At 39.3% G+C, this 26,411-nt stretch overlaps 3 long non-coding RNA genes across 7 annotated transcripts; 1 reads left to right on the forward strand and 2 right to left on the reverse strand.

Annotated features, from left to right (window-relative positions):
• Positions 1 to 507: 507 nt before the first annotated feature.
• On the reverse strand, positions 508 to 3,068 carry LOC121894561. Its single transcript, XR_006095571.1, has 3 exons — positions 2,978 to 3,068; positions 2,518 to 2,800; positions 508 to 1,557 (listed from the first exon to the last, which is right to left on the reverse strand). It is a non-coding gene; the product is annotated as an uncharacterized LOC121894561 (long non-coding RNA).
• A 6,839-nt stretch (positions 3,069 to 9,907) lies between these two features.
• Positions 9,908 to 16,532, forward strand: LOC121894559. Of its 5 annotated transcripts, XR_006095566.1 has the most exons (4): positions 13,402 to 14,017; positions 14,480 to 14,629; positions 14,756 to 14,846; positions 14,957 to 16,532. It is a non-coding gene; the product is annotated as an uncharacterized LOC121894559 (long non-coding RNA). The 5 variants fall into 5 exon arrangements; XR_006095568.1 differs by lacking the exon at positions 13,402 to 14,017 and adding an exon at positions 9,908 to 10,094 and having other exon boundaries at positions 14,480 to 14,846; XR_006095569.1 differs by lacking the exon at positions 13,402 to 14,017 and adding an exon at positions 12,826 to 13,154 and having other exon boundaries at positions 14,480 to 14,846.
• A 3,929-nt stretch (positions 16,533 to 20,461) lies between these two features.
• On the reverse strand, positions 20,462 to 26,055 carry LOC121894562. Its single transcript, XR_006095572.1, has 3 exons — positions 25,876 to 26,055; positions 21,066 to 21,218; positions 20,462 to 20,700 (listed from the first exon to the last, which is right to left on the reverse strand). It is a non-coding gene; the product is annotated as an uncharacterized LOC121894562 (long non-coding RNA).
• Between the last annotated feature and the right edge of the window lie 356 nt (positions 26,056 to 26,411).

The following is a 26,411-nucleotide window of genomic DNA, read 5'->3' on the forward strand; positions in this document are numbered from 1 at the left end:
CTTGTGGTTCCTACAGTCTCCAAAAGTAAAACGGGAGGCAGAGACTTCAACTATCAGGCTCCTCTCTGTGGAACCATCTTCCAGTTTGGGTCCAGGAGGCAGATACCCTCTCTACATTTAAGAATAGGCTTAAAACTTTCCTTTTTGGGTTACTTGGATCAGCCCCTAGTTATGCTGCTACAGACCTAGACTGCCTGGGGACATCCCATGATGCACTAAGTTCCTCTCTCCTCTTCTTCTTCTCCATCTGTATGAATTCATGTCCCTTTAATGCATGTTACTAACTCAGCATCTTTTCTCTCCCCATAGTTTTGTGCTTTCTCGTCTCTCTCCTCTCTCCTCCTCTTGCTTTCTGCAGGTATTTCTGCCTCCGGAGCTGTAGAATCTAGATCTGTGACTGTAAACCACCTACTGCCCCCATGATCCTGCTCAACACCCACTACTACAACAATAATAATAATAATAATAATAATAATGCTTATTATTATTATTCATCTCTATGTGGAACTTGTATTGTACTATGTTCTCTTTATCCCTACTCTCTCTCTCTCTCTCTCTTTGAATGCATGCTGGTAGTAAGCGTAGTGAGTGCTGCTGACAGTGTGTCGGCGTGTGTCGGCTCTTCTTGCTTGTTTTTCTACTCGTTTGTGGAGGCGGCAGCGGTGGCTGCTGGTGTGACTGGCCAGCATGGCTGCAGGTGGGAGCTCTGGCTTACACAAACTAACACGTCAACACACCATTAAAAACTTTCTTTGGCTGTTGAGTGTTCGGTTGAAGAGTGTAGTCTAGCTGTAGGTGAGGCTGTTGGCTATGGAATCTGTATCTAAAATGAACAGTACTAATGTGATTTTTCTAGACAGTACAGAAAAAGTGAATTAGTTGCTTGAGAGCAGAGTAGTGATTAAAGATACTTTCACCCCGTGTCATCACTAGTAAATCCTGCCAGGTCATTATTTCTAATGTGCCCCAGTTCCTGAGAAATGAGCTTTTGGAGAAAGAGCTGGCGAAACATGGACAGTTAGTGTCTCAACTAAAAATGATCCCCATCAGGTGTGAATCTCCTCATCTTAAACATGTTGCCACTAAATAACATTAGTTTTAAATAAGCCACTAAATAAAGTTCTTGTTTTTTTTTCAGTGAGGTGTTGACATGTGAAAATCCAATCTTTACCAAAACAGGTTAGAGACTACAATTAACCTTGGTTGAGCAAGTAAAATAAGTTTGGGAAATGGCATACCTGTCATAGCTTTTTGCCCAAATACTTTGTCGAATGCCACACTCTGACTGTAATGCTATACTGTTTGTTACAGATCCAAACAACTGCCAAGACAAAATCAGGAATCCGAAAAATATTTACTAAGCAATGCCATTATCTGTGCATGGGCATTGGTGACCACTTCTTTCACAAGAATTTCCTGAGGGAGTACGTCCAGGTTCCTAATGAAGCACTCCTTCTCCATAATGATGGAATTTCTGCTTGTCAACGGTCACAATATGCACAATGTCTCTTGAATCCTGTTCTGTGGTTGTGTATGTGCAGTACTGTGCAGAGTGGCCTGCAGAATGAAGAGTACAGAGACACACACACACACACACACAAACACAAAAGACATTGGAATATTACAATCAAAGTTACCATATTATGCACTTGACTTCCATAGCAAACCACGGACATGTCAATGTAATCATGGTTGACTAAGGTATAAAACATTGCCTAATCTAGCACAGCAAAATGGTCCTTTTGATGCAAACGGGTTAAAACATCAGCTCTGTTCCTTTCCCAGAATTGTTCTACTGGTTCAATACAGTACATGTCCTGTATCCTGAAAAAAGTGGATTGAGCCACCATTCCTATTTTCTTAAAAATTTAAAAAGGAGTGCAAATAGCATTAGGTATCCACCCTGCATGCCAAACTTTAACCAGGGCTGTGAATTCCACTTCCACAAACTGTATCCAAAGGGGCAAAACTCCAATGTGAAGAAAAAGTCATGTTTTGTAAGTCCAAAAATCAAGATATTTACAGGCAAGTTTTTAATACATCTTCAGTCTTAGTCATATCAGACGTGTAGAATAACTTTATTTAATCAAATCTTGGTTTTTGTTATTGTTCTAACCAACCTAGATTTTCTTTGTCTTTAACCCCATAAAGCACTCAGGCATTATCATTCTAATGGCATATTTATGTCTCCCCTCCTACATGCATATAAATTGTGTATTCAGGTCCAGCAACTGTGACTGCAGGTACTGGCAGAATATTGAGAATATGAGGGAGCTGAACACACAACTCTCCAACAGTAGACCACAATAAAAACATTAACTATTTTTTCCCCAAATGGCATCACGTCAAGTCTTTCATTTCTCCATTAAAAGCTTCTTAGTACAGTCTACAATAGGTTACAAAAGGGGGGAGGGGGTCCTTCAGCCTATCGAGGTCAGTACACAGAGCACAGTGGAGTAATTATTCTCGTCTTATCTATTCCAATACCACTCCAGTTCACTGAGGTTTCAGGGTCACCTGAAATGGAGGATTACCAGGGCATGCCGCCCTGGTCACTGTGTTTGAGTAATTGTCCATTTGCATTGGTAGCTGCAGGAACATGGTGAGTTAATGCTGATCGTCGTCATAAGTGATGCTCGCCCTTTTCCCAACCAAGTCACTCTCACAAAGAACTTTTTGTTGGTCGGGAATGACTTGCATGTCCTCGTCTGAAGGACGGGGCATTGACACATCAAGCACGGCTTCATCCATGCTTATTTCATGGAGTTGGTTGATGTGGAAGGTTTTAGATGAGGCTGTACTGCATAAAGAAGCAAAATATGTACATTAATTGATTCCATTCTGATACCCAAAACAAACAATTACATGAATACATTAAATGTTGTCTTCACTTGACAAACCCAACTGTTTGTCATTGTAATCACCCTTCAAGATAGCAGTAATCCTACTTGAAATGCAACTAGTAAGTGAAACATACTGTAAAATAGCTCATCAGAGCTGTCCCCATCTTCTCCCCAGCACTTCTGACCAAGATCCTCCCAGTAATCATCCATGTCAGTACTGTACATAACCTGGGATGACACGTACAAAACAAATAAAACGGAAATAAAAATATTTATATATACACACTATATATATATTCAACAAACAAACAAACAGAGATCATATTAACAACTTACAATGTCCTGAAAGACTGGTTTAGAAACTCTAGTCCAGGAAAACATACCTAACATGGTCCAACTCTGCCATAATGCTTAACATAGGCGGCGATGGTAGTTATCCCTTGCTGGGAGTAGATGTTACTTGCTGCTTTTGATAGCTGGAATAAAAGGGCAAAGTCAGTATGCTTATAGCTATACACAGCATGAAATTTATTGTACAACAGCAACGTGAGGGTGAAACTAGACTTGAAAAGATAGAATCTCAGGTTTCTGTAACAATCTTGTAGATGTAATGGATGTGCTAATGACAAACAACACTTGGCGGCGACAAAACAATGTTGTGTCTTGAAGTAAACATGCATGCTTAGACATTTTTTGCCATGCGACAGTCAAAGTTTTCACAAGCATTGCACACAACTCGGAATAGTAGCACGCTAAGCTAACGTAACCTGAACCAGAGACAATATGCTGCTAAGACATGGTTATGACATATAGGAATGCCGGGGATGCTAGATGCTAGACAAAGACCAAGAAAGCTAGTCAACTAAATTAACCTTACAAAACTTGGTTTCCCATTACACAAAGTAATGCAAATTTAGGTGGCAAGCTAGCCAACATAACTAGACAGCAACCGACGCAAGAGCACTTATTACCACTACCAATGTCCAAGTGTGTTATCTAGCAAGTTTGCTAACATCACCTAGCTCTAGCTAGCAGCTAAACCTCTGTCAAAATGGGCTGAATTGGCTTATGATCAAAAAGTAGCGAGTCAACAACTTTGCTAACAGCCAAACATCAAGCGAGTGCAACAACACAAGACATAGGTAGCCAGCTCATTGTCTGTCTTGCAGCCTTTTACTTCACACAGCCCTCGCCAACAACTAAAAGCCAGTCCGAGATTTCTTAGCTTCCTTCGTCAACATCCTCTTCTGTCTCTTCGCCTCTGCCATGATGTCCATACTGAGAATACCAAGCTAGCCTCTTGTTATACCTGGCTTAAGACCCACAGTTGGTGTTATGTGACGTAGTGCCATAAAGCGTTATGCACTTCTCACGGGAGATTGTACCCACTCAACCCAAGTTACATAATGCAAGAACAGGCTCATTATTACAAGTAAGAAATCAAAACGATTTTGAAGCTGTTATTTTAAGGTAAATAGTTGCATAATGTTGCTTTAAATGCAAATTATCTGTCTTTTGGAAACAATGGGGGATACTGTAGGTCTAGAGAAACCTTCCTAGAAAACTTGGCATGGATTCGTACAAAATGGTAAAATAAAATGTGTTGTTTTGTTTTTAACAGTGATGTTTGATATGTTTCTAATATGTATCCATGAAAGAATATTTAGGGTGATGCTGTAAAACTGTCTGGTTATTAAAACATCTGTAATTAGGTTACAACTTCAGATGCCTTCTAGCAGAACGGGGGGGGGGGGGGGGACGACTGAAATCACAAACTTCAGCTAGTAATATTTCTAATGTGGGTCAAATGAAAACTGCCTCTTCCAAAACACTGAGAAATAAAGTATATTAAGATAGCCTACACAGTCAGTGTACTGATGGATACAATGGCTGTAGGGTAATAAAGTACGCTAAACTTTGTAGCTTTTGATAGGATGCCTTTGAGCATATTGTGATGTATTTACATTTCATTCTTAAAAGGTAAGGGAACATTAAACATTACACTCCTCTTTTTTCTCTTTGTCAGCTCCATTAAGCTTCAGGCTCATCCAGTCACACATAAATACGGTGGGAGCCGCTCAGTACAACCACAGATCAGCTAGAGATTAAACTCATTAGTTACACTGCCTCGTGTCAGAAGAAATGCCGTTAGCCACATAACTACTTCAAAAAATAAGTATAAAACTCAAAGCAAATAAACAAGAACATTTTCACTGGCAAAAAGGAAAAACAATCCATACATATGATGGTTTTTTGCTGTATTTTATTAGTCTAGTGTAGTAAATTTTGATGATGTCAGAACATATAATGTAAAGGTGATAACAGGTTTGCTTGTGTTTGTCTCTGTCCTCCATGGAGGGTTACACACTACATTAGTCCTCATACAGCAGCAGTCAGGGAATAACAGCTAAATGAAGATGGATAGCCTGCTCTGTGTGTGTGTGTGTGTGTGTGTGTGTGTGTGTGTGTGTGTTTGGTGCTCTTGTACTTCTATCTTTCTGAGGTCCAGTTGTAGCTTTAGACGACAAGAGTGTGGAGATTTTTGTGGACCTCACTTTGAAAAAGCTCTGTTTCAGGGTTAAGACTTAATTCTAGGTTAGATTTAGGTTAGGGCATCCTTTTCCCACCTTGGGGCTGAGACACCACACTGGGTTGCAGGAAAATTGCTAAAAGCAGTAAGTATAGTTATGGTTATGAAGTATTATGTTCATTCAAGTCTTATTCATTTTCAAACATATCATTCAAATTAGAATACAAAAAGCTTGGAAAAGAAATTGCTTGAATTATTTTGACCTTCATAAGACTGTATGTTGATTGGACTCGGCATTCACACAACTGTATGAAGCAAAGGAAGTGCCAGCCAGCTTACTGCGACTGTCATGCTGTCAAACTTTAAATGGAATTTGCGAGTTGGTAGAAAAATTTTGATTTTGATCAGTGGGAGATTACCCACAGCTGACACTGAACACCTCAAAATTTTGCTGTTGTTTGCAAGAATTGATAAGTGTGGGGACGCTCATGCCAGGCTAAGCTGCGAACAACCCCAACCTCCATTCAAGCCATGCTGGCACAGCAGAAACGGCTTTCCACAGCACAGCATGGCTAAGCAAGGCGTTGTTTACTTTGATGACGTGTTGGGAGGTATGCTGGTTCGGACAAACCGCAGTAGAGCCAGTCGCCTGCAGCTCCTCATCTAACAGCTCAGCGTGGCTCTTTCTGCTTTTTCCAGTCTCACCTGTAATATGTAGACAGATTTTTGCGAAGAATAGTGTCCGCAAAGTGGGTGACAAATACCAAATAGCAGTGCAGTAGACTTTGCATTTCAAAGAGCTGCTTCACAATAGAAGCCTCCTGCTGGTTCACCACTGGAAAGCTTTTAATGTGAAGCAGCAGCAGCAGGAAATGTTCGGATGTTCAGACAGCTGATATTTGAAAGAACAAACAGGAACATATGAATTAAAGTAAACTCCAAACCAGATTTGGCTAGAAGCTAATGGAAGCTGAACACAGAGGGCTCACCAATAGTTTAGGTGAGACATAGGGAGGAGACCTTCAAGGGTCCATGCAAGACCACAACAGCCTGGCTTGGTGTGGTTATCCCCTGCTGTGAGAACACAGTGGAAACACGTGATTTGTAGCTTTGCGCAGCCCACTGCCATTAAAGTGGGCTTGACCAAGCTTGTGGAAAAGCACCATTACCAATGTGAATCTGGATGTAGCGCTCCTGTTTGCATGAAATCAACATACCAGTCATGGCAAGACGTTTATTTTCTGTAAACAGCTGCAGTTGTGAAAAATTTCAGACCAAAAACTGAATTTGGGTTAGATCAACAAGTGTCCTCACACATGTTTGAAGTATCATGTACCAAGTAAATGTGTGTGAGTGTGTGTGTGTGTGTGTGTGTGTGTGTGTGTGTTCATGGTAAATCATCTGTTAGTCTGTTTAGACACTTCAGGACCAGAGAGGCCAAGAGGCTGTGATTAATTCTGGATGTTCCACTCGGAAACACACACATACACATTTGTGTGTATGCATTGTGTATGTGTGTATGTGTGTGTGTGTGTGTGTGTGTGTGTGTGTGTGTGTATGTGCATGTGTATGAGTAGGTGATTGATGTTGAGCTGACAGTGCAGTCAGACCAGAGGAGCTAAACCCATTTACACACCATTCATTTTATATCTAGAGGTCTCTGAGGAAAACACACACACACACACACACACACACACACACACACACACACAGTCTCAGCATTTAAGAGCACACAAACATCCTCTTCCTCTCACTCTTAATTCTCTTGATTTCTACTCATTTATTTGCGTCTCTTTGATCGATTACTGTTCGTGCATCAGCCTTTTTTTCATTATTATCATTCAGAGGTGTGTTTTTAAGTCTCTCTCTCTCTCTCTCTCTCTCTCTCTCTCTCTCTCACACACACACACACACCATCTTTTATTCAGGAAACATATTTATATTCTCCTCTTACACTTTCTCCTCTTCATGACTCTTTACAGGTAACACTTTAGTCCTATGAGTGGTGGGATTTAGATTTGATGTAAGCTGGGCTTCATATGTACCAGTTTTACCTTATTACACTGCAGGTGTGTGTGCTTGTATGTTCATACAGGTGTGTAGTGTATATATGTGTATGGATTTGGCTGCTGTCACTCAGAATGTCAGCTGTCAGGTCAGAGCAGATAAAGTTTAATTTAAAACACTTAATACACAGCTTAGTTGAACGCTCCATTCTGATTGGCCGATTAAGTCATTATGTGCTCTGTGTGAATATCAGACTGATGTTTGACATAATGATCCACTATTCACTGAGCACAAAACTGTTGATTGCTGGTTAGAGGCTTTATCTTTTGATGCAAATCACTGATTTAAATGATTAGGGGCTTACAAAGAGACAAAAAAAGGAAAAAATAAATAAAACATGAAATAGCTAGCATCCATGTAAGCCGTTTTGTATCGATTCAGGACATTTTCATGATCTTGGTTTCACCTGAGTGCATGGCATATGGAGTATAAAAGGAAGGTGATTAGTTGCTGATAGGGGGGAGGATAGCTGTTGATACCAGGTACTGGAGGTAATGGATTGATAGCAGGATGATAGTTTTAACAAAGAAAACAAGACTGTGTCCACTGAACTTAACAATCACAGTTGGCATTACTCACAGATATGGATACTGGATAGATATACTGTAAAATGGATTCTATATGTATATTAAATTAAACTATTAAATGGTTTTGTCAAATATGTTTTGGAGGAAATGCATGTTTACTGGCAATGTTTTTCCAGTTACTTCTTCAACCGCACAGAAGTTCAAAGGTGGTGGTCAGAGTGGGGATCATACAACTTGTCTCATGCTTCATCAGCAATTTTTATTTAAGACAACAATCATTTTCCAAACCTGCAGCGAGTGCTTTCAGTTGCCTCAACAGAACCATAAAAAAATTAATCAGCATGCTTTAGCTGCTACGAGCAGATATAAGAAAACTGATTAAATACATTGTCAGTCAACGTTCTGCAGGTATGTTCAATATGAACTTTTTTGTCACTTTGCATTTATGAAAATATTTCCTCTTTATGTTGATAGAAATCTAAGCATTTAGTTGATTATAAGGACTTTCCTCATAAACACAACCCCGCCCAGAAGCACATTAGAACAAGCAATCGAAAGCATCTAAATGAATAAATACTGCATCCTTGAAAATGATTCTGTGCTGCAGATACCAAGCTGAAGCTCATTTTTTTGTGGCAATGTGGCCAAAAAAAATAAAAAATGAACGGGACAGAAGACCCTTAAGATGACTTTACTGTTCTGAAGTGTTAAAATAAAATGAAGAATCCATCAAGGGGAATCAGGCACGAACAGATGCATTTATAAATACACACATACTGTACACAGCTACTGCAGATTGATGAATTATTGAAATGTTGACAGATGATTTTTTTTATATTTGTTTGCACATTGAAAAAATAAAGAAAAAGATGGACATCCACATATTATAAAAACACACTTTTACCTACATACACTCAGTTATACATGAATTCAAAATGAACTAACAGTTGTGCAGGAGAGGCAGACGTCTCCTAAAAACTCATGACAAGATTAACATTAAATAAAAATAAGAAGAGGAGAAACATTTCAGATAACAGATGCACACATTAAAGTCCAGAACCAGAGCATACTGTGTACTAATGTGCTTTGCTGGCCGGTCAGATTTACAGATGGATGTAATTTGTGTGCAGATGAGGTAAATTTCCCCCTCTGGGATCGTTAGGCCAAACAGTGCATGGCACTAACTGACGTGTGGTTTGACGTTCTTAAGTTAAAGCTCTGACAGCATGTCGACACTGCGGGCAGCAGAGTGAAGCGTCAGCATTTTACCGCTGACATTAGATCACATGTTCTGCTCCATGGGAAATGGTATTAATCATATTTTACGTTCCGGATAACATCATTTCGTTTTTGAGCTGTGGTCTGATTTAAAGTTTGCTTCTTATATTTGGAAACCAGCCAGTATGCCTCCAACTCAATATCTCATATCAGTGCTGATACACATATTGCACTCAAATCTCAAATCAAGTTATGAGTCTGTGGCTTCTGCACTCAATGAAACCTCATGAAAACCAGATTAGTTCATTGTCAACATCTGAAAATTGACCAACTAGTTTGGAATAAATGTGGTGACAACAGAGCTTGAATTGGTTCAGTTTCTCTCATGTTTTCTCATGTTTCTTGTGAGCTGTTGTGTAAATGAAAAATGTGATTTAAATGTTTAGCATGAAAGCTCATTCTTGACCTCGGCAACATTACAAACAATCCCAACTCAAGGTCCTCTTACTAGCTTTTCTGTGCTTTTGACTGTAGCAGATGGAGTTTGGTCAGGTTTCAAGAAGAAGAAGAAGAAGCAGATGTTGACTCTTGATATGCACGTTCACCAGCTGTTATTTCATCCATCGTCTCTGCTGGCTTATATTGTGAGTTAAGCATTCGCTTGCAGATGAAGACTGTGATTTGGTTGAAAGCTCTGGAAAAAGCAAGTAAGTGATCTTTGACTTGGGACTATATTATCAGTTTCATTCATACAGTATCGATATCAGGATGATGGGTGGTTAAGCTTTGCTGTCTGATTCCCAGTTTGTTTTATAAAAGAAGAGAGTGCGAAAGAATTCAGAGCAAGAACGAGCCAAAGAGAGCAAGTTAGGGAGTAAATGAGAGAAGGAGCAACGACAAGAGATCAAAGTGAGTAAAGGAGGGAAATAAAGCATCATTTGAGGATAGTTTAATTGCAGCTACATTCTAAAGCAGAAATAAATAACCATCAGCAGATGGTCCACAGTGATTTTCCTGTCGCACAGAGCAACAGATTTTAACTTTGCAGTCTTTCTCTCTGCATTGCTGTTAAAGTATATTTAAAAAAGAGAAATAAAATAACAGTATCTGGAAAGGCACGAGTAAAGAAGTTTAAAAGCAGTGATATCAAAAAATAATATAAATATAATAAAAGATGTACACTGACCGTACAGGTTAATATGTGGACAAATGTGCAAACTTACCATAGTAAAAGTCTTATGTTCATAGAAACATAACAGAGGAACGTAACAGTTGTAAAACAGTCGATGTTGAGTTTAGTTCTTCTGGTTCCTGAAACCTTTGGTTAAAAAGGGCTTTAAGTGCTCACACTGACTCTTGAACCTCATGTCTGACAGAGAGGAAGAATATCATTATTCGACTATTTTCCTATCTGCTTGTCCTGATATTAACATTAACACATACACACACACACACACAGTTGGTGTGAGTGGTGTGTGCTGGCTGTATTGAGTGTGTGAGGTTGTTGAATGGTCCTAAGGGACCACTCCATTACACTGCCTGTTAGCAATTAGCATCAGTGCTAACGACAAGACAGTGACTGATAGCGCACACACACATACGCACACACTAGAAGTACCTCATTATTCTCTGTGCTAGCAATTAGCATCAGTGCTAGCGACAGCAAAATGATGGAGGGTGCACGCACACACGCACCCACACACACACAAGCTACTTCATTATTCTCTCTGCTAGCAATTAGCATCAGCAGTAATGACAGTAAATACACACACACACACACACACACACACACACACACACAAACACACACACAAACAAAGCCTCGTTCAGAACTTTGAAGCTGAACACAAAGTCACCAGAGCTGTGTGGATCAATGAGCAGAGGAAGGCTCTAAACACTGACTGAGTAACAGGATCAATTCCCTCTTGACTTCATGTTAAAGGGGAATCCACAACAACAGCATTTTTGAAGCTTTTGAGACATAATTTAACCAGCAGAACATATTATTTCTGCATTCATTTCTGTATCAATGCACTCTGAGTTCTAAGGATGAACATGTGTTGTGTCACCCCCCTGGTGTGCTTACTGAAGCATGAGCCCTACTGGCAGGCATTTAAATGGACATTTATATTTAAATCTCTTTAAGATGTGTATGTATGAGCATGATTTTGTGATATCAGAGATAGTTTGGAAGCTAACAGTGGTCAAATATTACTTACACATCCAACAGACACAGAGCAACATAATCATCCCATTGTAATCATGTTTGTGTCCACCTGATGAATGGAAGTCTCTCTGGTTTGGACAGGTTGGTGTATGAGAATGTTAAGACTGAACTGGCCTTTGTTTCCTAAAAAAGGACCAGTCTTAGAAGTTAAAACACCCGTTTCCCAAAGCAGTACTTAAGAGCGAGTGCACGCGTGCCGTTAAGAGCTCCTTTGGCTGTCTGCGCTGATGAAGGTGATGCTGAATACATTTTAAAGTAACTTATTTAACTGTCTGTAAGCTGGGCTACATATTGAAAAAACACACATTACAAAGCGTAAATGTTGCGAAATGCACAAATAAATGTCTTAAACTTGAAATTGTTTTGTATGAAAATAAAAGCTTATTGTGCAATAAACAGTCTACAGTCTTAATAATTCAGGTTACTGCGTGAAAGTCGGTTGAAGAAAGTAAACTTTGATTTAGCTGCTGCTTGAGGAGCATGAGACAAACATACACACCATAAATAAAATGAAAAAAGTTACAGAATATAATACCAGAGGAGATTAATATATGATGCAAGAAGAGGGAGAGAAGGGCACAAATCAATTACTGAATTAATTTTGTGTGTGTTGGTTTCATTTTACTTTATAATTTAAATATCAACATCACTTATTTTACATATAATATATCACTTAACAAAGAACATCAGAGTTCATGAAAAAAGACATAAAAATGTACAAAAACAATGACAACGTAACAATAAAATGTAGTTTTTGGTTCCTCTTGCAAGTTGCGGAGTGGGCAGAAGTCACTGGTTATTCTATCATTTCTAAGAGCGTCTTCAGTTATGATGCTTTTGGGTAAAAACTCTTAAGCTTAAATTGGTTTGTAAAATAGATTCTACAATCATCATAATCTTAAAATGCTTTTGGGAAACAAGGCACTGCACAATAAATGTGATGTAAAATTAAAACAATAAGCTAAAAGAGGCTAAACAGAGTTGGGTTCACCATTATGAGTGACCCCTTTCGCATTACATGAAAAATACTAATTACAGCTTTAAAGCCATACTTTACTGCATTTCAGCCAGATCAATAGATCACAGACTATAAAGACTGAAAATCAGGACATTAAATAGCGGAAAGCTGCATTGATTGTGCACACACACACACATACACATACATACACACACTTCCTTTCAAATGCATGGACAGTACATACAAACACAACTATAGAAATGTCATGTATGCACACACACAAGCAGATCAATACTTTCTGATTGAGAAGGGTCCATGGAGAGTTCTTCTCAGCAAAGCAAATGAGGTTAACTAACTCACTGACAAACAGACTGATCGCTGTGTGTGTGTTGTGTGTGTGTGTTTCTGTGTGTGTGTGTGTGTGTGTGTGTGTGTGTGTGTGTGTGGGTCTGTGCTCCATCACCTTGACTCTAATTGCAGGCAGACAGTGTAATAGAGTTCTTGTATGTGTATGTGTAAGATGTATTACCACTGCTCTCCCCTTCATCAGTGTTTCTTTGTGTGTGTGTGTGTGTGTGTGTGTGTGTGTGTGTGTGTGTGTGTGAGTTACTTAGCATTTCAATTACTGCAGAGCTGAGTTACTGCATGTAAACACATCGAGGGACATTTTCAATTGTTAAAGTGATACTCTACCTGAAATCTATCTTTTTAGTATCAAATGACTGTGAAGATCTGTCATTTGGTCCTTCTGGTTTAGTGGAATATAACAGTGACCGATATAGAGGTGGGTAAAATAAATAAAACCACTCTAAAAGTAATGTTATATTGAGTTTGAGTGAGAAATGATTAAAATAAAATGATAAATGGGAACGTCTTCTTTTAACACTGACAGTGATTGATCATCACAAATGTGTCTACAAAACAATAAAAAGGTAATTTTGGGCATTTTTTGGACAGTGAACCAGTTTTAAATATTGCAAAAAGTAACAGTGACAGGCTGCACACCTACAGCAAGGTAATCAACTCTGTTCACTGCTGTTCTGTGCAGCATAAAATCAGATCACGTTTGCTCATTGCATGCTGGAAAATGGCCAATTATTGATTGACTTATTTATTAAAACAGCATGAGTATGTTTGGCTGCACTGTAAACAGGTACATCAGTTGTTCCTCTGCTTTATTTATAGCCCCTTTCACACATGCAGTCTATCTCTTAAATGTTCATGAACATTTCCTGCATGGGGTCATGTGTGAATGGATGCAGGGATCAATATCCAGGGAAATCTGTACTGCCGATTTCCTACCTCAAGACCTATCGTACGGCTGTGTTGTGAATGAAAACAGTAACATTGCAGGGACAAACACGTAAAGGGTTACATCTGTCTGACGAAAGACACTTTCATGAGGAGCGAGCGAACCATCACATGACTCCGCTGATGACATACCTGAATCTGTGACTTGTTCACGGTTGCCTTGACAATGTTTTGTTAACTAAAAAGCAATATAAGTTACTTTGTTTGCAAAGAAGCTCCTTTTTTCAAGAACGGCTGGAAACTGAACACGTCTGGAGATTTCTTCCGCCGCCTACACGTACATCCGGATTTGCCCCATCCTTGTCTTCTTCTCGAGTTTTATGGCGGTTGGCATCCGTAAGTGTTGCATGACCAACATCTGCTGCACTGTCCCTTGAGCCATCTATTGTGTCGTTGCCATAGCATGTGTGAAAAGACACAAGACAGAAATGTTCGTGAATGTAGCTGCATGCGTGAATAGTGAAAATCACTAGTGGTGCCTCAGGTTGTCATTATGTGTGAAAGAAGCTTAAGACAAAGTTGCTGCCTCCAGAATTCCAGGAACTGTAGTTTTAAACCACACTTGCTGTTGCCACCGGTAACTAAGATGCCACCGAATCGATGTGAAATCTTAAGGATTCATTTATTATCAAAGTTGTTGGCATTGTGATTTATTACTATTAGACTAACCGAATGATCAACTAACATGTAAATAACAGCCTCATGAGAGTAATTGCTGATCTGATTTGATTATTTTTCAGTGATGAATTGGTGGCTTATTGCTTGTTAAGAATTACTGAATAGATTTTCTTCATATAGTCAGAGTCAGAGAGATGCACCGTTCACAACCTGGAGGGAACACTGTGAGAAGAAAGACGGTGTTGAAGCCAGTGCTCCATCTGATAATGGAGTGGAATTACAAGGACAGTGAGGACCAAATGAAGCTACTATTCACTTTGCAGATTTCATGTACAATGAATTAAGGCTTATTTTTAATTAAGGCTGTATTAAAGCTTTCACATATCACATTTACGTTACATTTTATGTTGGTCTATTTTGTTAGGGAATGTATCTTCTTTTGTCCTCGTGTCTAAGTTCTAGTCCTATTGATGTTGAAGAAGATGAAGCCATCGAGGAGGCCATCAGACGTGGTCTTTTAGAGGAGTATGTGCAATTGGGATTCAAGGTAAGCATGTATAACTCATTTAGCTTAGAGTGTTGCACCACTCAAAGTAACACAAGGTCAGTTTGGCTTTCATGTGTGTTGGTATAAGCTATGATCCTTTTGTTTTGAAGGTTTGCAAAAAAATTTGAGCAAAGAAGAAATTGCAGGAATTTTAAAAGCACACAATGAGAGGGTTGTCACAACAGCATACAGATCGATCTACATCAGGCGAGGGAATGTGTGGACTATCCTCTGACAGTTTATTAGACTTAGATTCGCTGAGAGTACTGATGTGCTGTACCTCTGCCAGTGACAAAGACACCAATGAAGATGCAGAAGACCTTGGAGGACCCAAGCAAGAATTCTTCCGTCTACTTGTAAACGCTATCTACACAGAGAGTGGAGCATTTGAAGGTAGTCTTTTTTTTGCATAAATGTTATGTACTACATGTTAAATGTACTACTGTGCTGTGGTGTTAAAATGCTTTTTCTTAAATACTGGGTAAGCTGCCCTCTAAAAGTTTGGGTAACATACATACACAAGATTAGATTTTAAATTTTGATTATGGAAAACTATGGATTATGGATTAGTATGTACAGTTGCAGCTTCTGGATTGTTTAGTAACAAAAGATGTCTGTCTAGTGTGAAAAGCTGAACTGGGGTTCTGTTGCATGATTGTTAAATGCAGCTTTAAACTCATCTAATGTGTGACTGATCCTGGGGAATGTACACATAACGAAGAGAAAATAAATCTGATTAATTCTCGACATCAAAGGCCTCCATTGACGCTTGTAGAAAATGGGTACAAACACACTACGGGAGTTTCTGTTCAAGTCTTGATTGAATCATTTGATTTGCTGGTAATGTACAGAGCTTTCCAGCCAACACAGAATTTTCACTTTTGTGCACTCTCATGTCTTCCCAAATCCGGACATTCTTCCCTCCATGAACGGTTCTGATATGAAGGGGCTGGCCAACTTCACTGATGTTCACAGTTTCAGCCCAGTTGTTGTTGGACTGGAGAAAGGTTGACATTCTACTGTAACCATCCATTGCACAATGTACAACTAATTTCCATCTAATCAGTTTGTTATTGCCATCTACGTGCCATATATAGTTTGGACAAGGTACAGTGTATACTCGTATTGTCCTCCTGGACTCGACACCAGCACCATCAACCCTTTTTAGTCTCTGAGAAGACGTCTCTGCACCACAATGTTTCTGGCACATAAATATAATACTTTGCCTTTTCACAATTGTAACCCTGCACCGGGAAAAACTACAGTGACTAGTGCTCTGCGAGGTTTTGTTTTGGTAGTATATAATAAGGTTTCATGAATTAATGAATAATTTTATGATTTCATGCTTCAATGGATTAGAAATATTACGCAGTTAAGAAATGTGAAATCAAGACTGGATTCAATGTCCACAAAACCTCCAAAGTGACATCAGTATGATTTTATAATGACAGTTTTATTCATTTTTTCATTTTATTACTATTATTATTTTTTATTTGCCAGTGCATCACAATCTTCTAACCATCTTGATTGAATTTATTCTGTACGCTGCACAACAAAAATCTTTTTTTTTTAACCTGTCTACCAAGTTGCAACTTGTGTGTTTATGTTCAGCTGTGTAGTTTTTCCACTGTAATGATATAATCACCTAATCCACTCCCTCAAATGTGCACTTTTAAATACTTAAATAAATTTAATAAATCAATCCAGGAAGGGACTGTCAAAGCAAAATGAACCTTGTGCTAAATCTGTTTGTATTTGTATGTTTTATAGTTATTGTTCAGCAGTGTTTGGACACTGGTCATATCCAGAAAAAAAAACATCTCTCTACCGATGTTTGTTGCACATTCTTACCATTTAGTGAATACAGACATGTGGTTTATATTTGGGAGACACAGTCCTCAAATTTGAGTCCAGTTGGACCCTAAACCCTTCTATCCCCTGCTTGTCTTTCATTTCTTAAAGCTTCTCAGCAGGCACAGAAACATTCAAACTGGGTGCAAAATAACTCTTTTCACTGTGAAAGTGCAGAGGCTACACATCAGTTTTTGTAGAGTGTGGAGGGATCAGCTGACCTCCATTATGTTTTCATGTTTTGCTCTGGGCACCTCGATGGAAAATATTTTAACACACTGCCTCTGTAGGCTCTTCAGTCACTGACAGGAGTGTGTGCATGAATGTGTGTGTGTGTCTGAATGTTCACCCCAGCCCACTGTGGTGCTGATCACAAAGCTAATTATGATGAAGTGTTAATTAAAATGGATATGTGGATGGATACTGTGGCTCTGTCAGGAATCAGGCCCGACTGGTAAACACTCAACTAATCAGACAAACTACTTCAGCCTCTAATAGCTGAATGAGAAGCAGCTCTGTGGTTCGAGAATGACAGAAACATTCATTTATTTGTTTTATTCAAGATGCATTACACATTCTCATTAAATACTTGTGTGTTAACCAGTTGTGGCAGTTGAAGCTGTCACATCAAGGCCTGCACTTGATTATTTTAATCAGAATAATCACAACTCAGTGAATGATCTATTTTAATCAAATACCAGTATGACAAAATATCTTGTGTTTGTAGTGGCTTTGTCTCATTAATTCAGTTTAAAAAAACACCTACATATTTGATTTATTGAAATAAAAGACCACTGAGAACAAGTTTACTTTTTATCACATTATGTCACAACTCTCAGAGGGATTTATACGAAGCGGAGGCATGAAGTGGTTAGTGCTGGTAAAACCTGTGGGCAATACTGAAATAATATTGATGATGAATCTTTTTTAGACTACAAACATATCTGTTGTTAAGCGTCCATACAAGATTTATATCATTATTGGAATGAAGGTGTTGCCATGAGGTATTGTTTTATATCTGATCACTTATGTCTTTTGTTTTAACTTTTAACTAACCATGTGGGGGAATAATCTGGGCATGTGTGTGTAGGTGTGTGTGTGTGGGTGAAAAGTAGCAACACAGATGCTGTATTTTCAGTATTTTCTCTTTTTCTAACCTGCGGTTATCTATGTGTGAGAACAATAATGAAGTCAAAACAGTGTTTTTGGTAAAAAAAAGAAAAAAAAAATCTGTTTTACTAGAGATAATATTAAAAATGAGAGTGTATGTGAATAATGACAACATTTACAATAAGACCAGATGCTGCATGTTATGTCTGCATTGATGAACTGGGATTTCAAAGGGAAACATCAGATGCAACATGACCTGGAGGACATATTAAATATTTAGTACTACAGACACACACATACACACACATATAGTATTAACATGTTTTTGTGGTGTAATATATTTGTATGTATGTAGAAAAAATGTATGTTTGAACCTTTGATGGATCTGTTGACATGTTATGCTAATTCACACGTCACACCAGAATGTAATATCATGAGGATCAGGACTGGTGCATGCACTTCTGCTGCTCTAGGCTAACAACAGTCATGCTGCCCCTCTGTTTGCAACATACCATACCAGCAACAACACACAAAGGCCAATATACCAGACACATAACGCAAATAGTCTAGTGCGCTCAAAGTGTCAACAATATTAATATGCATGATGCAATATGCGGGCATTTTGCTGATCCATATACAAATAACACACCAAACAGGTCTGCATTATAACTCCAATAACCTGGTAATTCCTTACAGCAGAGTCATGACAGCACATATAGCTATTTTCCAAATAATCCAATTTCAGCTCCTCAAACTAAATGATACCAGTGCAAATCTGTAACACTTTCTCATGTGCGTCAAACACATACACACACACACGAAATGTGTATATCAGCAGATTCAGCAACTTAAATAACTAGAGAGAAAATAAAGCTTACCTTTCAGAAGTGTACACAGCGGGCCTTCATCGCAACAAAGGTCTTACTGAATAAACGAGCCAGGGCCTTTCCAGTCTCTCTCCATTTGTTAACGTCTGACTATAAGGACAAAGAAAATTTTCTGTGTGCACTGTCCCTGGGAAAATCAATTCCTTTGACTTGATACGATCCTCTCTCCATCAAAATGTCTCAAAGTCCTTGGGTTACTGTTGGGACCATTTAAAATATCCTCACTGTGTAACATTACAGTTATTTATTCAGGTGTCTGCGCTTCAATGATCCTGCTAATATTTGTTGTTTTTTGTGGAGTGATGTCATTAGCTGAGTTAGCAATCTCCTGACTTGCTTGAGGACTTAATGGTAGATTTGAAGGCAGGCTAACGTTAGCATCTGCTGCTGTCATCGTGCTGCTAGCACCTTCTGTTTCTCCCAAGCGCCAACCTCCGGTGCTGAAAAATGAAGCCAATGCGGAAGTGCCAAAAACTGCAGTTCCTCGAATGGCCACTAAAGGCTGGCTCCAAAAGCAAGTCAATCCCCATAGACTTCCATGTTAAAATACCCAACTTTGTAGCAGGAATAATCATGTTTACAGCCTGGTACAAAAAACGGTTTTGGTCTCTATAGCTAAATTATCCGTTCATGACCACTCTACAGGGGGTGAATCTTTTTATGACTCATCCGTTTAAATTTTATAAAGCCGTAAAGTTATGCAAAATTGAGGACAAGGTCGTTTTGAGTGACAAGTTGCTAGCTGCTACGTGGCTTGTTTCAGCAACCAGGCTTCATTCAGCTTACCTCAGCTCCACCTCTTTGCCCATTTTGGATTAGCCAGAGGTTAGGTGGCGTGAGGCACTGCCAAGATGGCGTAGCCGTAGCTACATTCCTCAGCAATTCACCCACCTAGCGAACCTGCAATTACTGCTATTGGCTATTCCATGATTTTTTTAATAGTGGGCACCTGCTTGGCCCATATTTCACCGCCCTTGCCAAAGTGTCGCCCTGGGCAGTGGCCTTCACCTATATGGATACACCAGCAGTGATGAGGATCACAACTGTATGTTCTTTTGTTTGGGAGTCCTTCCCTCTGTTGGTCTGGACCATAGACTTTATAGAAAGATGGAGGTGGTGGGGTGTGACATCTCCCATTGGTTTGCACTGAAGCCGGTTTGAAACCCAGAGTTGCTGCTCATGGTTTGCGCCATCTTTTCCGTTTGGAGCCAGGACCTTCCAAGTAAGGAGCGTGGGGTGTTGCCTTTCACAGTCTGGAAACACACCCTGCTACCTTGAAGTGAAGCTGATGCTAGCTTACTGGGAAGTCAGTGTTGCCAACTATTTTCAGTGGAAAATAGCTAAAGCTAGTTGCTAGATGTCACTAGATGATGTCATGTGCTTATTTGCATATTTATGACATCATGGCATAATTACATACATACAAGATTTAAAAAATCTAAAGAAATTAAGTTAAATTAAACTAAACTGACTAGCTATATCATTAGCTATTTCTTCAAACAGTTACTCAATGTGAATCTAAATCTACCTCTAATAATAAATAACTGTTTTATGCAGGCTTAAGTATCATGAATAGAGAGATGATCATGCACTGGAATAAATTTGCTATTGTTTACTCTGTCTATTTTGACAAAACAAAAATCAAACCTAGATAGTAAAGTTGAATCATTTAGAATGATTTAAAAAACAATGAGAATCAATGATTGGCCATTAGGTACACACCTTTACAGCTCATTCACGTCTATGTCTGGCTGATGATTGGTCCTATCCAGAGAGCCACATCAGTGCTCATTCACTGAGAAATACTGGCAACTCCCTTCAAGGAGAGGAGTTAAGGTCCGTCCAAAAACTTGCTTGAGAAAAAGTCGCCAAATTGGTGGCACTGATGGGAGTAAGCTGGAGCCAGCCGTTGTGGCGTTGCACTTTAAGATACCTCTGCATTGGCTTCAACCTCAAGCTGTGTGCCTCTTGGGCTGGACAAGTGTGTCAGACAGGAGTGTGCGAATCTGTTTCAGAGTAGCAGATAACAGCTTGTTGTACATTTCAAAAATACTAAAATGGAACATTTTAACACATTATTATACCTTTTATAAACAGATTGGACAGTCATTGAGAAGCTCTGTATTTTCCACTATGATGGATTTGGAGAGAAATTTGCTAGATTGCTTTATTGCACAGAACAGCAGAGTGGGAAATATTACTCAGGTAGTTTTTAAAGATTAAAGCATGATTGATGATGGTTTAATCATCCGCAGCATGTTAGAATGGAGATTTATTTGGTTAAACTCTGCGCTAACAAGCAAGGCCATACAGAGATCAGTTCAGGTGCACCATGACTGCCTGTCACTCACACACTAGTTCTGTGTCAAACCTGTGGTAGTGTGGAGTGGTGGGACTGTCAATGTGTTCCAGTTGCATGTTAACATCTCCACCTTTCTACTTGTCAAATTAGCCGTGCGGTCCCAGCGGCAGAGCTAATCCTCCAGGAGAGAACAGAGCAGCGAGCTATTCAGGATGTCAAGTTCTGCATTAAAAAAAAAAAGTTCATGTCAAACAAGTAATTTCATCTTTTACCAAATGACTTCAGGTGGAAATGTGAAGATAAGCACAGAGAGGACTCGGTGTCACTGAAGATAAATGAAATAATTTAAAATCCTTTAAAGGTGCTGTGTGGATCATTGTTAAGCACAAGTACATAATTGTCTCATTAGCACTTGGTACAGGTGTAATTAAGTTCAGCAAATAGGATAATAGCAGAGATGATTGGTTGGCTCTAAGTGTTGATAACTCTTGTTTTTGCAAACTATCTCTCCTTCCTTTCCATCCTTCCTTCATGAAGAAGGGAAACATGATCAACATTTACTGCTTCCACTATGGATTTTGAAACGCCTCAAAGAGCACCTTGAATTTGGACAAACGATGATGAATTACTGTGTCTATAGGACTTTGTAGTTAATGATGAGCTAAGAACTTTTTTTGGACAATGATGTCAGTGGCCAGGCTGTTAGTTTGTCCATCCTTCCAACACTTTTGTCCAGAGAGAGATACACTAGGGGGCAAAATGTATGTGGACAACCCTACTTTTGGTGCACTTTTGGTCTGGGATGTAATGTCTTAATGTGTAGCACATGTCCTCAATGTCTTTGCATACATTCTTGTTTGTTCCATGTTCTATGAGGAACATTTCGCTTCTCTTTATGCATATATGTGGTACAGAGAATGATGTTTTTTTGTTTTTTTTTACAGCCTGGGTTCCATAAAGGCAAATCTTTATGCTACAGCATACAATGATATTTTAGACAATAGTGTGCTTCCAACTGTGTGGCAACAGTTTGGTGAAAGCTCTCTCCTATTTCACACAAAGTGCTCAAAGCACAAGGGTAAAATTTGACTAACCTGCAAGGAGCCCTGACCTCAACCCGTTCCAACACTTTAGGGATGAACTGGAATGCCGACTGTGAGCCAAGCCTTACTAATGCTGTTGTGGCTCAGTGGGAGTAAAACTTTGCAACCAGGTTCCAAAATCTGGTGGGAAGTGTTCCCAGAAGAGTGGAGGCTGTTAGAGCAGCGGATTAATGTCCATTAGTTTGAAATGAGATGTTCATCCATCGTGTATGGGTATAATCATCAGATATCCACATACTTTTGGCTCATGTATTGTGTCAAAATATAATGTACAAATTGTCATGAAATTTACTGAGCAATTTCTTATAATGATGTTGATTTAATCTCATTCTTGTACACGTGTTTGACTGATTTATTGAGTGATTTGCAGTGCAAACACAAGCTACAAAGCAAAGTTAAGACAATCTAAATAAGTAAAAGGTGCATCACATAAATGAACAATTGTCGCAACTGCATGACAAACTGACAATCTGCAGTGAATCAGACTGTTCCTCATTCTCATCCTGATTGGTTCAGTATGGATACAAGGTTATTCTATTGTGCAGATTTAAATCACCTGTGTGATATTTTGTGTGTGTGTGTATAGCTTTCCAATTTTAGGGTTATTTACTGTTTGCCTGATGAAGCCTGGTGAACATCTCAGTGAGATTTATTGTGTTTATTGTGAGCTATCGACACAGTGTGCAGAACATGTTTCCCCCATTTAATGGCTACAATGGCGGTACATTTGAATTTGACATTTGTGTTCCCATAAGAATGAACCTTATTGATCCAGTGATCAAATGACCTTTTCTCCAGCAACAACATTACAGACTTTAGGTGCTACTGGCAGGGCTTTGGACATAGTCTTGTGTTCATGGGTATTTCCAGTTTATCATAACTTGAGTTTTATTTTCATTGTTTGTCATTGTAAGGATGGACAAACACATTAATAAAACACAAATTAGACAGTTCACAATGTGCAGGCTCAGTGAAAGCAGTCACAAGTAGGCAGAGAATATTGAGAATGTTCTTGAAGTCACAGGGAGGTATACATGTTTTGATTCTCAGGTGACATTGCAGATTATTCCATGAGATTGCTGCACTAACACCAAAGACAGTCTTTCCTAGATCAGTTCTGGTTCGGGGTTTCTGAAGCATCAACCAGTCAATGGAGATATGGAAATATGGACCAGTGCCAAACAGCAGGAAGGAGACATAAGATGTCAATTTCCCACTGATGGTTTTGTAGATAAATAAGTACCAAACATTATGATATCTGTCAGACAGGGAAGGCTAACCAACTTTTTCACTTTACAACCAGCTTCATAGTCTGGAATTATCCTTTAATAAGTGTTTTAGTCATGTCAGTGGCTTGGTACAAGGGATGGCAATGGCTCCACCACTTTGGTCCAGACTGACATATCTCAACAATTATTGAATATTGATGTTTCTGGACCCTGGGATGAATGCTATTGACTCTGGTGATCCCCTCCAGCACCACAATGAAGTTAACTTTTTTCTTTTCTATTGAAATATCTCAGCTACTGTTTGGATTGCCATGACATTTGGTTCACACTTTCATTGTGCTTGAAGATGAACTGTAATAATTTTGATTCTGTGACGTTTCATCCAGCACCATCGTTCTTTATTTGGATCCCCATTAGCTTCCACCTGTAGTGGAGCAAAGCGGGAGGGCGGAGGGGGCGGCTGCCCTGGGCCCACGGTTCTCTCCACTTACAAAGGTGCCCACCTTGGGCCCATTCTCCCTGGCTGAACATGCATTTTTGTTGTTTAGTTGAATATTGTGAAGCAAGTCTTCCCGGGGTCTATACAACAACAAAACTTTAAAATGACATTGATTATACCAAGAAAAAACAAAACAAGCCAAATATAAAGATCAGAAAATGAGGGAAATAACTGAAAAAACGGACAATACAAACTTACAATAAAAACAAAAACAAAATTGTCAAGATGGAAACAAAAAGAGAATAAAAAAAATATTTAAAAAACAGTTTTTATGACTTGCACTAATGACACTCCCATTAGCCTCAGTTGTACTTTGTGTTAAGTGATAATTGGTACTTAGATGGTGAGCATGGTAAATATCAACATGCTAGAATTATAATTATGACCATGTTAGCATGCTGATGTTAGCATTTAGGTCAGAGCACTGCTTTGCCTGTAAGTACAGCCACACAGAGCTGCTTGCATGGCTCATTAATTAATATTTTATTGTGTTTCTACCCATGTTTGTACTATAAATACTCTGCAAACCAATTTCCTATATAGGACATTAAGGTATTAATTGATTTGAACTGCACTGAATTAAATTATCATGAACAGAACTGTACATCTCTTTATTTACAGAGACCGTAACAGATCCTGGTGTACCAGGGAGTCTTTCATTTCATTCGGTCTAATTCTGTGTCTGTCTTGCTAACAAACAGCTCTGGTGCTTTGGGCCTGGACTGTGTGGATAATTAGAGTTAGAAAGGTGGGGATAAATACACTGGCACTCCAGGGACTGTCGGTGTGATGGATGAATGGGTAGAAGGCAGATGGAAGGTTTAGAAGAGCCTAGATTAAAAAAAAAAACATAACAAAAAAGAAGAGAGAGTGATAGATAGATAGAGAGATTAATGAATGAGTGGACAGTTGATGAAGGAGAGGATAGATGGATGCATGGACTACAAAGAGATATTAGATAGAATGGTATCATTTAGGTAGAGATAACCTTATCAACTTATAAAAATGACTGAAAAATATTGAGTTTGATGCAGTAAAAAAACTTTTTCAACAGGAAAGTTTGGATTATTATTATTATATCTGTTTCCATCAAGGATATTATAGGACTCCAAAAAGTCCAGATTGGATTCTGAGCAGTAAAGGGCTACTACTGATCTCAAGACAGTGATAAACGTTAGAGGAGGAAGCTGCTGCTAAGTGTAAACTAGAGAAACAGATTACAGCAGGGGCAAAAAATTCAGAAGCACAGCATTACAACAGCAACAAGGGCTTTGGTGAAAATGCAACAAAGGTGCATGAGGACTTATGAGGATGCAGGAGCTGTTTGAACGGTCATCAGGGTACATCTATTGTCTAACAAGCTCAGGAAGCCACGCCTCCAAACCACTTATTTAGAAGAGTCGATAACAAGACATTAACTCGGTAAACAAAGGTAATGAACCAGGAAATTGAGGGAGACACTTTCCAATAATACAACAAAGATGATCATGAATATTTAGAGCAATGACCATGATCACTATTCAGTCCGTAAGCTGCTTTACACTACTGAGTATGAATCACAGCCTGTTACAGACTGTGTGAGGCTTCTGAACTTTGTTCTAACAAGCTATGGCTGGTTTACAGCGTCACCGCTCCCCAGAGGCCCATCAGGTCTCATCTGACAGCTGGAAAGCTGAAGATAAGAGCTGGGAGCCCCAGAGGGCCTGTCAGACTGACACCTTTGTCGAAGTGCTGTCATGTTAACCATAATCATATGAAGATTTTATGTGATGCCGTGCTAACATGAGTCTCTACACTTCTTCTTGTTTGTAAGACCACATGGCCATGTATGTATTTATCCTTCAGACTTGACAGAGCCACATGCAAATAGAAGGAAGGTAGACGTCCAAATACTGTATTAAACCTTGGAAAACTGAGTGAAAAACAGCCCGAATAACAAAGAGCTCACATCTAGAGGGGAAAAAACCAACACACAGGGAGCGCAGAAAATGACTCCAAAATGTGCATCTTCAGTGACAGAATATTCCAGACAGGAGTTCTGCTCTTACCAGCTCTGAATGAAGCTCCTTTGATAGCTGTGGAGTTTTCAGGGGGAATATTATCAAGGCTGAGCACCGGAGTTCGTTGTCAGGCTGCTGGCTGCTAACATCACTGCAGAGGTGAGCGGCAGCGGAGGAGCTACAGTACTGTGGCCTGTCACAGGTGGTCTTCCTCAGCTGTCTTAACGCTCTTTCTCTGTGAGAGAAAAAGGTTAACAGTAAGTTGTCAATCTGGCAGTAAATGTACAGTACAGGCTACAGAGTGTCACTTTATAAATGCTGCAGCTTGTCAAGACCATGAAAAGTCACATCTGTTGTTTCCCCGACTGCTGGAAAATGAAGAGGGGTTAGCTTCAAAGTTAGTAACAATAGGTTAGCCTAACCTGCAAACACTAAACAGAGAACAGAGAAATGTTCTTCCCCACGCTGCCAGCAGTCAACCTAGGGGAAACACATTCATGTATGCATTTATGCATGCGCCATGGGGAAGAGGGAAGAGTTTCAAACTCAAAGTGAAAGGGGTTGGTTTGTGCAGTCTACTATAG

The sequence above is a fragment of the Thunnus maccoyii genome, chromosome 3 (genome assembly GCF_910596095.1).
Source record: "Thunnus maccoyii chromosome 3, fThuMac1.1, whole genome shotgun sequence".
In the NCBI taxonomy this organism is placed as follows: Eukaryota; Metazoa; Chordata; class Actinopteri; order Scombriformes; family Scombridae; genus Thunnus; species Thunnus maccoyii.